The 13,909-nt window shown below is 37.3% G+C and overlaps 1 long non-coding RNA gene across 9 annotated transcripts; it reads right to left on the bottom strand.

Moving 5' to 3' along the window:
* Positions 1-346: 346 nt before the first annotated feature.
* LOC112179802 lies at positions 347-4,791 on the bottom strand. 9 transcript variants are annotated; one of them, XR_005803791.1, is made up of 11 exons: positions 4,638-4,791; positions 4,254-4,383; positions 4,121-4,153; positions 3,759-3,949; positions 3,454-3,503; positions 3,137-3,190; positions 2,953-3,056; positions 2,722-2,750; positions 2,334-2,378; positions 1,985-2,194; positions 1,521-1,827 (listed from the first exon to the last, which is right to left on the bottom strand). It is a non-coding gene; the product is annotated as an uncharacterized LOC112179802 (long non-coding RNA). The 9 variants fall into 9 exon arrangements; XR_005803790.1 differs by having other exon boundaries at positions 2,334-2,750; XR_005803789.1 differs by having other exon boundaries at positions 1,985-2,378.
* Between the last annotated feature and the right edge of the window lie 9,118 nt (positions 4,792-13,909).

The raw sequence follows: 13,909 nt of genomic DNA, 5'->3' as shown, positions 1-13,909 counted from the left end.
GAACTTGCACACATGCAGATAATCTGTAATGCATTTGTGGTAAAAAACTTCAATTTTAGTACATGTTACAGATAAAAATTGTCTAAAGATGAAATTGGCTGTTTTCATTATTTTGCTTATTCCAACTTCTAGAAAGTTAGTGCAAGTACTTGACATATCCAAACTAGAGCGTGTATATATGCTGAATATATGATAAACGGGACTAGGCTTCAATCACAACTTGATGCTCAATCAGACACCCTGACCTGTTTAACATTGTCATCAAATTTCTTGGAAAACTACCACCTTTCATTTCTACTCCAATAGAGCTGTACGTTTGGTCACCAAGCCATCTCTTTACAACGTGTTTCAACATCTAAATTCCTGCAATGCTAAAATCAAGAACAAAAAATGGCTTTTAATGCCAGTCTACTAGATTGGAAGAATGTGTGTGGATGAGTTTGGAATTAGGTATTGGAGAAACAGATTGGTATTTCAGAAGGTTGCGTTTGAAACTTCAATGTTGGGAGTTTCGTCTTATTATAAATTGTTAATGAAGCGTTCATTGGTCATTAATATGTTTTTTAAGTTCAAGTTGATGACATTGACCTAAGTAATAAGATGTTTTTATTGTATTGTGTGGAATATTGCAATGCAATGGCCAAATAAAGTCCGTGAATGCTAATAAATACAATTTTACAAATTCAGAAACTGCTGAACAGGTCATTTTAATTTCCAGATAGTGATCGCAACTTCCATTTCAGACACCTAATATTTCCAAGAGACTAGTTTTCAAATTCGGAAACTACCAAACAGGTCATTATAGATTCTGAATCGTGATTGCAACTTCCATTTCAATATCATTAGTTGACTTTTTTATCGTCTACATTCTAGTTTCGATAACATACCACATTGGAGGCTACAACTCTAATTACAAATATAAAATGAAGACAAGTTATTTCAAATTCAAATTCAGCACTTGAGATGATTTCTGCCATAGGTTTAGGAGACAATGTCCGCATATTGTGACAATATATCCAGAAGAATGGGAAAAAACCTATAGTCAAAGAGCAATGTTGTTTGTGTTCCTCCTAACATGGTTTAAACTTGTGTTCTTTGAGCCGAGCTTAGCATAGGCAGGACATGTATCAAGAAATAACCATAATGCAATGCCTACTTATCCGGTGAAACATAACATAAACTAAATTGGGAAGCATTCACTACACCAAAATTGGTCTTCTACAGCCCACCATGTACGTCGTAAAAGCCTATTTAAGGCGCACAAAAACACACTGTAAAAGCTCGCGCCGTAAAAGACTGTAGTCTTTTACGGCATGCAAAAATGCGTCATAAAAGAACAATTAACACACCGTAAAAATAGTTCCACAAATTTCATTTAGGTCATTTACAGCTCATATTGCACGCCATAAAATACCTCCTACTAAAGGCGTACACATCATGCCGTAAAAGAGTGGCTAAACTCTTAGTTAAGGCACACACTGCATGCCGTAAATGTAGTCTGTTCAAACAAAAAAAAAAACTTTTTGCTCAAATGTCATACTCATATTACCCTCATTATAATTAATTCCATTTACGAAGTAACAATTGGAAATGTATTAGTAGAACTCATTACATCAATCAATTAAACCCATATCCCTAAACTCTAAACATATTTGAAAATACCTAACTACAACAGAGGAATTTAAGCTAGTTCAGCGTTAGAATATGTCTGCTTTTGGTTTCCTAGCTTTCAATATGCTTCTGTTTCAATTACCAAGTCCTTTCCTTCTCTCTGAGCTTTTTATTCTCGTCACTCAACTTATAGCTAGCATTGAGCTTTCATCTAACCTGTCAATTAGAAACAGGCAGCTTCTATCAACATACTTTTAAATCAACACTCCAATCACATATACAAAGTTTGAAACTAGATAAACAAAATTCCATGTCCAACTAGCAACTTAATACTAAGAAGCCAAAACATTAATAAAAACAGCAAACTACATACCTATCAGTGATATACTCTAGGAGCTCATCCAAGATAAAGTCCTCAACATTCACATCGACCAAATTACCACATCTATTAGAGGACACAAAAAACATGTTCTCGTATCAAGAAAAATGTGGCCTCTTTTTCCTCAAAGGACACAAAAAATTGTGTCCTAGAACTGAAAAAAAGGTAGTCATCTTTCCTCTACAAGGACACACAAACCGTGTCCTTAAAAGTTGAAACCAAGAAAAAGATAATCAGATCTTAAGCCAAAAGAAACCAAGAAAAAGATAATCAGATCTTAAGCCTCATATTTGAAGCAACAAATTGAAGTAGATTATCAAAATTAAAAGATCTTTGATATTACCTTCCTTCTATGTCTTAGAAATTTCTCCAGCAGAAAGTGTGCTTCCTAGTCCAGCGGATCATTCCCAGGTCAAACATAAGCATCTTTGATAGGCAAATAGCTATTCACCAATGTCTTAATCTCATACTTATGTACATATATATATATGTGTGTGTGTGTGTGTGTGTGTGTGTGTGTGTGTGTGTGTGGTTCAGTCCCAATCAATTCGTAAACGCTATAAAAAGTTTGAAACACTATAATAAGTTTGCAACTAAGTTAAGTTCACATAAAAGTTGACATAAAACTATCATTGAAGATATACCTCTTAGATAATTATATTCATTAACAGATAAACAAGAGATTAAAATGACAGAACAAAGTGTACCAAAAGCCAAGTGTATTTTTTTACCTAATTCTGGATTGTTAATTTTTTTTTTCCTGTAACAAGACAAAACCACATATTAAAAATCAAGCTGGCACTACAGCGAAAGCTGAAACCTAAACTTGCCACTTTAGGCAATGCCTATGTAATCACATACTCTACTCCTTAGGCCTTCTCAAATTATAAACAATTCATCTTCTTCACTCAACTAAATATCAATAACAAAATTTAAATTCACAAAAATTTGCACTATCAAACCTGTATAGCTAGAGCATCCATGTCAGCTAGGATTGCACTTCAGCCATTTTCATGACCATATTCCTCTGTCTCTTTCTACTATTTGTGGCATCAAATATTCCTACCTATAGTTAAATTAGGTTCTTAGCAAGAAAATATTAGTCAGATACCAACAATGATCAAAATGACTTGGAAAAGTACTTACCTGGTCACCTTCCTGCATCCAAGAAACCATGTCATCAAATGCTAAGGCCGCTACCTATGTACAAAGAAGAAGGTTAATATTGTGTCAAACATTATTTTCAAATTTTTATTGACTAATATTATATTCACTTAAGAAACAACCACTCCTGATTTTTGATTTCATAAGATCTAAAATAAAAACAGCATCATAGTTATCACTGTGGGATCTTTCTTAAATTAGAATTTCTAAAATACTGAAGGGACTTTTGCTTAGGTTGAATAAATGTTCAATTTAATTTGAGTACTACTTTGGTGCAGATGTTGCCTGAAATAAATGACCTGATTTCAGCTCATCCCATAGTATGCCAATCTTTCACAACGTTCATTCCCTATTGAAAAATAAAACCCATCAATAAATCAGTATACACCTCACATCTGATTTATATTCACTAATTCTATTCTAGAATTGAAACAACACCTAAGATAAAAGGTCAGGCTTTCTAGGTTCCTGTGACTTTTCTATTAGCTGGTTTTCCTTTGTAATCCACTATCCCATCTTTGGTGTATACATCATGGACAATTAGAGAACCAGCTCAAAGTTTCAAGGAGCTAAACAGAGCAAAAGAATAGAGAGAGATGAGAACCTATAACTTTGCTAAATCTGCTGCTACCCATAGTGCTAGGCTTCTGAGTCTGAAGAATCAAAATCATTCCCACCTTCTATGTTTTTGCTGTCCTCCTCCTCATCTTCTTCTTCACTGTCAATGTAAAACTGCGATCCGACACCAAGTGCTTCATCTCTTTATTCAAATCTTCCTTGCAAATGCTTGCCCTCCTGCAAAACACACCCACGAATCAATCACAGCTTTCTTCAAATTATAGGGTCAATTCTTGAAAACAAAGTTAGGCTTATAACACGTTGCTTTGTTCGACAGAACCCCAAAATTGTACCAAAAACAGAAAAACTATTCAAATCAACAGAAGTGTAGATAGAAATAACACTTACCGAAGGTGGTGTGAGCCTCCGACAAATCTATTCCTGCATTAGAAGAAGAAAAATTCTCTGAAAGAACATGCATAAAAAAAAAAAAAAAAAAAAAAATTGAACAATCCATAATTAGGTAAAAAAATCCACCCACCTAATAACCTTTCTCTCCCTGACCAATGTCTCTGTCTCTTGTTGTAGCTGCTTCCTTTTCCCTTTGATCATTTTCTGTGTGTTTTCTTTAGGCCAATATGTAAGTTTCTATTCATGCAGCAAATTACAACCTGCAAATAAATGCACACACAGTAACCAAGTGCACCAAAAGCCAAACTCCTGCAGCCCAAACAAGATTCCAAACACGCAATTTACCACTAGAATCTGATTAGAAGGACACAATACTAAACAGAGATTCAATATCAAAAGTAAAAGCTCAAGTAATTCCATCACCCACTGTAAATATACAACTAAATTGCAGGCAAAACCAAACCTAAAATTAGTCAGAAATCAAACACTAGACAAATGAATATTAGAAAATTACCTTTTCAGAGTAGCAAGAAGAAGATGACAGAGTGGTGTTTGGGTATATGGTTATAGATAAGGGTTTATGGTGACAGAAAGGGAAGTGAGAGAATGGGATAGAAGGCGAAGAGGAAGACAGAAGACCGTGGTGAAGGTGGAGGAATGAATCGGGAGCTGACCTGGCCACCGACGATAGCGATAGAGGGAAGCGAGTCAGCTTCGCCGTGGTCACCGAGAGCTGTGCAAGCTCTTTGGATTTTACTGACCAGCGAGATCAGGTTCTCCATACCCAAGACTCAGCAGTGGCGAAGGAAGCTACGGCGAGGTGGGAGTCAAGTCGAGTGAAATCCGATACCCCCAATTTGGTATGTAGATGAGGAAGAGATGACAGAGAAATTTACCCACTGCAATTGCTGGAGGATAGGCTTTTGCTTCAGTAGCAACTGGTGTTTTTGGCCATGTGGGTAAGGATGAAGAGGGAAATTTCGCGAGAGAGGCGGCCAGCTGCGAGTGTTCGGCGTCTGAAAGAAGAGAGAGGTTTTGTTTTTAATGTTTCCTTTCCAAAAAGATAAAAAAAAGGTGGGAAGTTTGAGTTTTGGCAAAAAAATTGAGCGGGCAACACAATTATTGAGGTGTTAATAGCTCAACGCCATTTACGGCGCGCAACTAATGCACGTAGTAAATACCTCAATCTCATTTACGACACATAATAAAAGAATGCCGTAAATAACTCTACATAATACTACATTTACAGCATGCTATCAATGCAAGCCGTAAATAACTCAAGACAATATCTCATTTACGGCGCACTTTTAATGCACGCCGTAAATACCTCTATGTAATACTACATTTACGGCATGTGTATGAGTCGAGGGGGATTTCGTAGCATGAGGATAAAGTGTGTCTCGCCTCTGGTATGTGATTGAGAAATGAAAGGATGAATTAGATGTGAAGTGGTGAGGTTTCCAAACAGAGATTGTTTGCAATTGGGAGGGCGTTTAGGTCAGGAAGAAGAACAGTACAAGACATAAACAAAGTCAAAATTGGAAGAAAAAAATAAATAAAGCCGGTCTAAGTCTTTCTATCCCAAAAGTTTTGGCGGAAAAATTGAAATATCCCCAAAATTTAATTTAAAATTATGCCGCTCTAAAGTCCAAAATTTTAGATTTCTCATTGAAGTAAAAAAAAAAAAAAAAAAAAAAAACTTTAATTAACCTAACCCCAAATTACAAAAGGCAAGAATGTCAAAGGATTATGGATTTGAGACACCGACCATTAGATGTAAGGAGTACATTGTTTTAGGTTTTAGGTTCAAAAATTCAGCCAATTCCGTCATAGTTTTGACGTCGATTCACTCGACCAATCGATTAAAGCTTGATAACTCTATTTTTTTGCACTACAAGCTTCAAAAGGAAGGCAAAGTCGGATCGTACACTTGAGAAACCGATCTTAAGATGTGACAAGTACATTATTTTAGGATTCGGGTTCAGAATTCAGAAAATCCGTCATCGTTATGATATTGATCGACTCGGTCAAACGATTAAGGCTTAATAACACAATTTTTGTTCACTACAAGCTTCAAAGGGCAAGGGTGTCATCGGAGCTTACACTTGAGAAATATTCCATTAGATGTGTCAAGTACATTATTTTAGGCTCCAGGTCCAAAATTCAGAGAAATCTGTCATCGTTATGATTTGGATCGGCTCGATCAGAGGATTAAGACTTAATAACCCTATTTTTGTTCACTACAACCTTCCAAGGGCAAGGTCGTCATGGGATCGTACACTTGAGAATCATTCCGTCAGATGTGCCAAGTACATTATTTTAGGATTCAAATCCAAAATTTAGAAAAATCAGTCATCGATAAGATGTCGATCGGCTCGATCAAACGACTAAAGCTTAATAACCCTCTTTTTCTCTATACAACCTTCCAAGAGCAAGGCCGTCATCAGATCGTACACTTGAGAATCCTTCCGTCATATATGGCAAGTAGATTATTTTAAGATTCGGGTCCGAAATTGGAAAAAAATTTGTCATCATTCGGATGTCGATGGGCTAGGTTAAATGACTATGGATTAATAACCCAATTTTTTCCCTATCCAACCTTCAAAGGGCAAGGTCATCATCGGATCATCCATTTGAGAATCCTTCCGTCTGATATCCCAAATACAATATTTTAGAATTCCAGTCCAAAAGTCGGCAAAATCCATCATAGATAGGATGTCTATCTGCTAGGTCAAACGACTGATATTTAATAACCTATTTTTTATCTATAGAACCTTCAAAGGGCAAGTTCGTCACCAAATTGTCCACTTGAGAATCCTTCCGTCAGATGTCCCAAGTACAATATTTTAGGATTCTAGTACAAAATTCGGCAAAATCCGTCATCGATAGTTGGTCCATCGGTTAGGTCAAACGACTAGGGCTTAATAACCCTCTTTTTTCTCTATACAACCATCCAAGGGAAATGTCGTCACCAGAACGTCAACTTTAGAATATTTCTGTCATATGTCCCAAGTACAATATTCTAGGATTCCAGTAAAAAATTAGGCAAAATACATCATCGATAGTTGGTCCATTGGCTAAGTCAAACGACCAAGGCTTAATAACCCCAAATTTTTCTACACAACATTTCAAGGGCAAGGTCGTAACTGGATCGTCCACTTGAGAATCCTTTCATCTGATGTCCCAAGTACAATATTTAGGCTTCAGGTTAAAATTTTAGAAAAATCCATCATCGATAGGATGTCGATGGGCTAGGTCAGATGACTATGGGTTAATAACCCAAGTTTTTCCCTATACAACCTTCAAAGGACAAGGTCGTCATCGGATCGTCCACTTTAGAATCGTTCCGTCAGATGTCCCAAGTACAATATTTTAGGATTCCTCTCCAAAATTCGGCAAAATCCATCATCAATAGGATGTCGATCGGCTAGGTCAAACGACTAAGACTTAATAACCCTATTTTTTATCTACACAACCTTCAAAAGGCAAGGTCATCACCGGATTGTCCACTTGAGAATCCTTCCGTCAGATGTCCCAAGTACAATATTTTAGGATTCTAGTATGAAATTCAGTAAAATCCATCATCAGTAGGATGTTGATCGGCTAGGTCAAATGACTAAGGCTTAATAACCCTCTTTTTTCTCTATACAACCTTCAAAGGGAAATGTCATCACCGGATCGTCCACTTGAGAATCCTTCCGTCAGATGTCCCAAGTACAATATTTTAGGATTCCAGTAAAAATTTCGGCAAAATCCTTCATCGATAGTTGGTCCATCAGCTAGTTCAAACGATTAGGGCTTAATAACCCTAAATTTTGCTACACAACCTGTTCAAGGGCAAGGTCGTAATCGGATCGTCCACGTGAGAATCATTTCGTCATATGTGGCAAGTACATTCTTTTAAGATTCAAGTCAAAAATTCGGCAATATCCTTCATCCATAGCATGTCGATCAGCCTAGTCAAAGGATTAGGGGTTAATAACCCTTTCTTATCTTTTTTCACTACAAGCTTCAAAGGGCAAGGGCGTCATTGGATCATACACTTGAGAATCCTTCTGTTAGATGTGGCACGGACATTATTTTAGACTTCGGTTTTAAAATTCAGAAAAATCCGTCATCAATAGGATGTCGATCGGCTCAGTCAAATGAATAAGGCTTAATAACCATATTTTCTCTATACAACATTTCAAAAGCAAGGATTTGATCGGATCATGAACTTGAGAATCCTTCCGTCAGATGTCCCAACTACAATATTTTAGGTTTTGAGCCAAAAATTTAGAAAAATTCGTCATCGATAGGATGTCGATCGAGTCGGTCAAACGACTAGGGCTTAATAACCCAATTATCTCCCTATACAACCTTCCAAGGGTAAGGTCGTCATCGGATCGTCCACTTAACAATCCTTCTGTCAGATGTCCCAAGTACAATATTTTAGGCTTTGAGTCAAAAATTTAGAAAAATTCGTCATCGATATCATGTCGATCGAGTCTTTCAAACTACTAGGGCTTAATAACCCAATTATTTCCCTATACAACCTTTCAAAAGCAAGGATTTGATCGAATCATGAACTTGAGAATCCTTCCGTCAGATGTCCCAACTACAATATTTTAAGCTTTGAGCCAAAAATTTAGAAAAATTCGTCATCGATAGGATGTCGATCGAGTCGGTCAAACGACTAGGGCTTAATAACCCAATTATCTCCCTATACAACCTTCCAAGGGTAAGGTCGTCATCGGATCGTCCACTTAAAATCCTTCTGTCAGATGTCCCAAGTACAATATTTTAGGCTTTGAGTCAAAAATTTAGAAAAATTCGTCATCGATATCATGTCGATCGAGTCGTTCAAACTACTAGGGCTTAATAACCCAATTATCTCCCTATACAACCTTTCAAAAGCAAGGATTTGATCGGATCATGAACTTGAGAATCCTTCCGTCAGATGTCCCAACTACAATATTTTAGGCTTTCAGCCAAAAATTTAGAAAAATTCGTCATCAATATCATGTCGAACGAGTCGTTCAAACGACTAGGGCTTAATAACCCAATTATTTCCCTATACAACCTTTCAAAAGCAAGGATTTGATCGGATCATGAACTTGAGAATCCTTCCGTCAGATGTCCCAACTACAATATTTTAGGATTTGAGCCAAAAATTTAGAAAAATTCGTCATCGATAGGATGTCGATCGAGTCGGTCAAACGACAAGGGCTTAATAACCCAATTATCTCCCTATACAACCTTCCAAGGGTAAGTTCGTCATCGGATCGTTCACTTAAGAATCCTTCTGTCAGATGTCCCAAGTACAATATTTTAGGCTTTGAGTCAAAAATTTAGAAAAATTCGTCGTCGATATCATGTCGATCGAGTCGTTCAAACTACTAGGGCTTAATAACCCAATTATTTCCCTATACAACCTTTCAAAAGCAAGGATTTGATCGGATCATGAACTTGAGAATCCTTCCGTCAGATGTCCCAACTACAATATTTTAGGCTTTGAGCCAAAAATTTAGAAAAATTCGTCATCGATATCATGTCGATCAAGTCGGTCAAACTACTAGGGCTTAATAACCCAATTATTTCCCTATACAACCTTTCAAAAGCAAGGATTTGATCGGATCATGAACTTGAGAATCCTTCCGTCAGATGTCCCAACTATAATATTTTAGGCTTTGAGCCAAAAATTTCGAAAAATTCGTCATCGATAGGATGTCGATCGAGTCGGTCAAACGACTAGGGCTTAATAACCCAATTATCTCCCTATACAACCTTCCAAGGGTAAGGTCGTCATCGGATCGTCCACTTAAGAATCATTCTGTCAGATGTCCCAAGTACAATATTTTAGGCTTTGAGTCAAAAATTTAGAAAAATTCGTCATCGATATCATGTCGATCGAGTCGTTCAAACTACTAGGGCTTAATAACCCAATTATTTCCCTGTACAACCTTTCAAAAGCAAGGATTTGATCGGATCATGAACTTGAGAATCCTTCCGTCAGATGTCCCAACTACAATATTTTAGGCTTTGAGCCAAAAATTTAGAAAAATTCGTCATCGATAGGATGTCGATCGAGTCGGTCAAACGACTAGGGCTTAATAACCCAATTATCTCCCTATACAACCTTCCAAGGGTAAGGTCATCATCGGATCGTCCACTTAAGAATCATTCTGTCAGATGTCCCAAGTACAATATTTTAGGCTTTGAGTCAAAAATTTAGAAAAATTCGTCATCGATATCATGTCGATCGAGTCGTTCAAACTACTAGGGCTTAATAACCCAATTATTTCCCTGTACAACCTTTCAAAAGCAAGGATTTGATCGGATCATGAACTTGAGAATCCTTCCGTCAGATGTCCCAACTACAATATTTTAGGCTTTGAGCCAAAAATTTAGAAAAATTCGTCATCGATATCATGTCGAACGAGTCGTTCAAACTACTAGGGCTTAATAACCCAATTATTTCCCTATACAACCTTTCAAAAGCAAGGATTTGATCGGATCATGAACTTGAGAATCCTTCCGTCAGATGTCCCAACTAGAATATTTTAGGCTCTGAGCCAAAAATTTAGAAAAATTCGTCATCGATAGGATGTCGATCGAGTCGGTCAAACGACTAGGGCTTAATAACCCAATTATCTCCCTATACAACCTTCCAAGGGTAAGGTCGTCATCGGATCGTCCACTTAAGAATCCTTCTGTCAGATGTCCCAAGTACAATATTTTAGACTTTGAGTCAAAAATTTAGAAAAATTCGTCATCGATATCATGTCGATCGAGTCGTTCAAACTACTAGGGCTACATAACCCAATTATTTCCCTATAGAACCTTTCAAAAGCAAGGATTTGATCGGATCATGAACTTGAGAATCCTTCCGTCAGATGTCCCAACTACAATATTTTAGGCTTTGAACCAAAAATTTAGAAAAATTCGTCATCGATATCATGTCGAACGAGTCGTTCAAACGACTAGGGCTTAATAACCCAATTATTTCCCTATACAACCTTTCAAAAGCAAGGATTTGATCGGATCATGAACTTGAGAATCCTTCCGTCAGATGTCCCAACTACAATATTTTAGGCTTTGAGCCAAAAATTTAGAAAAATTCGTCATCGATAGGATGTCGATCAAGTCGGTCAAACGACAAGGGCTTAATAACCCAATTATCTCCCTATACAACCTTCCAAGGGTAAGGTCGTCATCGGATCGTTCACTTAAGAATCCTTCTGTCAGATGTCCCAAGTACAATATTTTAGGCTTTGAGTCAAAAATTTAGAAAATTCGTCGTCGATATCATGTCGATCGAGTCGTTCAAACTACTAGGGCTTAATAACCCAATTATTTCCCTATACAACCTTTCAAAAGCAAGGATTTGATCGGATCATGAACTTGAGAATCCTTCCGTCAGATGTCCCAACTACAATATTTTAGGCTTTGAGCCAAAAATTTAGAAAAATTCGTCATCGATATCATGTCGATCGAGTCGGTCAAACTACTAGGGCTTAATAACCCAATTATTTCCCTATACAACCTTTCAAAAGCAAGGATTTGATCGGATCATGAACTTGAGAATCCTTCCGTCAGATGTCCCAACTACAATATTTTAGGCTTTGAGCCAAAAATTTAGAAAAATTCGTCATCGATAGGATGTCGATCGAGTCGGTCAAACGACTAGGGCTTAATAACCCAATTATCTCCCTATACAACCTTCCAAGGGTAAGGTCGTCATCGGATCGTCCACTTAAGAATCATTCTGTCAGATGTCCCAAGTACAATATTTTAGGCTTTGAGTCAAAAATTTAGAAAAATTGGTCATCGATATCATGTCGATCGAGTCGTTCAAACTACTAGGGCTTAATAACCCAATTATTTCCCTATACAACCTTTCAAAAGCAAGGATTTGATCGGATCAGGAACTTGAGAATCCTTCCGTCAGATGTCCCAACTACAATATTTTAGGCTTTGAGCCAAAAATTTAGAAAAATTCGTCATCGATATCATGTCGAACGAGTTGTTCAAACTACTAGGGCTTAATAACCCAATTATTTCCCTATACAACCTATCAAAAGCAAGGATTTGATCGGATCATGAACTTGAGAATCCTTCCGTCAGATGTCCCAACTACAATATTTTAGGCTTTGAGCCAAAAATTTAGAAAAATTCGTCATCGATAGGATGTCGATCGAGTCGGTCAAACGACTAGGGCTTAATAACCCAATTATCTCCCTATACAACCTTCCAAGGGTAAGGTCGTCATCGGATCGTCCACTTAAGAATCCTTCTATCAGATGTCCCAAGTACAATATTTTAGACTTTGAGTCAAAAATTTAGAAAAATTCGTCATCGATATCATGTCGATCGAGTCGTTCAAACTACTAGGGCTACATAACCCAATTATTTCCCTATAGAACCTTTCAAAAGCAAGGATTTGATCGGATCATGAACTTGAGAATCCTTCCGTCAGATGTCCCAACTACAATATTTTAGGCTTTGAGCCAAAAATTTAGAAAAATTCGTCATCGATAGGATGTCGATCGAGTCGGTCAAACGACTAGGGATTAATAACCCAATTATCTCCCTATACAACCTTCCAAGGGTAAGGTCGTCATCGGATCGTCCACTTAACAATCCTTCTGTCAGATGTCCCAAGTACAATATTTTAGGCTTTGAGTCAAAAATTTAGAAAAATTCGTCATCGATATCATGTCGATCGAGTCTTTCAAACCACTAGGGCTTAATAACCCAATTATTTCCCTATACAACCTTTCAAAAGCAAGGATTTGATCGGATCATGAACTTGAGAATCCTTCCGTCAGATGTCCCAACTACAATATTTTAGGCTTTGAGCCAAAAATTTAGAAATATTTGTCATCGATAGGATGTCGATCGAGTCGGTCAAACGACTAGGGCTTAATAACCCAATTATCTCCCTATACAACCTTCCAAGGGTAAGGTCGTCATCAGATCGTCCACTTAACAATCCTTCTGTCAGATGTCCCAAGTACAATATTTTAGGCTTTGAGTCAAAAATTTAGAAAAATTCGTCATCGATATCATGTCGATCGAGTCGTTCAAACTACTAGGGCTTAATAACCCAATTATTTCCCTATACAACCTTTCAAAAGCAAGGATTTGATCGGATCATGAACTTGAGAATCCTTCCGTCAGATGTCCCAACTACAATATTTTAGGCTTTGAGCCAAAAATTCGGATAAATACGTCATCAATAGGATGTCGATCGAGTCGGTCAAACGACTAGGGCTTAATAACCCAATTATCTCCCTATACAACCTTCCGAGGGTAAGGTCGTCATCGGATCGTCCACTTAAGAATCCTTCTGTCAGATGTCCCAAGTACAATATTTTAGGCTTTAAGTAAAAAATTTATAAAAATTCCTCATCGATATCATGTCGATCGAGTCATTCAAACTACTAGGGCTTAATAACCCAATTATTTCCCTATACAACCTTTCAAAAGCAAGGATTTGATCGGATCATGAACTTGAGAATCCTTCCGTCAGACGTCCCAAGTATAATATTTTAGGATTCCAGTCAAAAATTCGGATAAATCCGTCATCGGAAGGATGTCGATCGGCTGGGTCAAACGACTAGGGTTTAATAACCCTATTTTTTCCCTATACAACCTTCCGAAGGCAAGGATATGATCGGATTGTGCACTTGAGAATCCTTCCGTCAGACATCCCAAGTAAAATATTTTAGGATTCCATTCAAAAATTCGGCAAAATCCGTCATCGATAGGATGTCCTTCGGCTGGGTCAAACGACTAGGGGCC

The sequence above is a fragment of the Rosa chinensis genome, chromosome 7 (assembly GCF_002994745.2).
Source record: "Rosa chinensis cultivar Old Blush chromosome 7, RchiOBHm-V2, whole genome shotgun sequence".
NCBI classification, from domain to species: domain Eukaryota; kingdom Viridiplantae; phylum Streptophyta; class Magnoliopsida; order Rosales; family Rosaceae; genus Rosa; species Rosa chinensis.
This window is presented reverse-complemented; position numbering and strand designations above follow the sequence as displayed.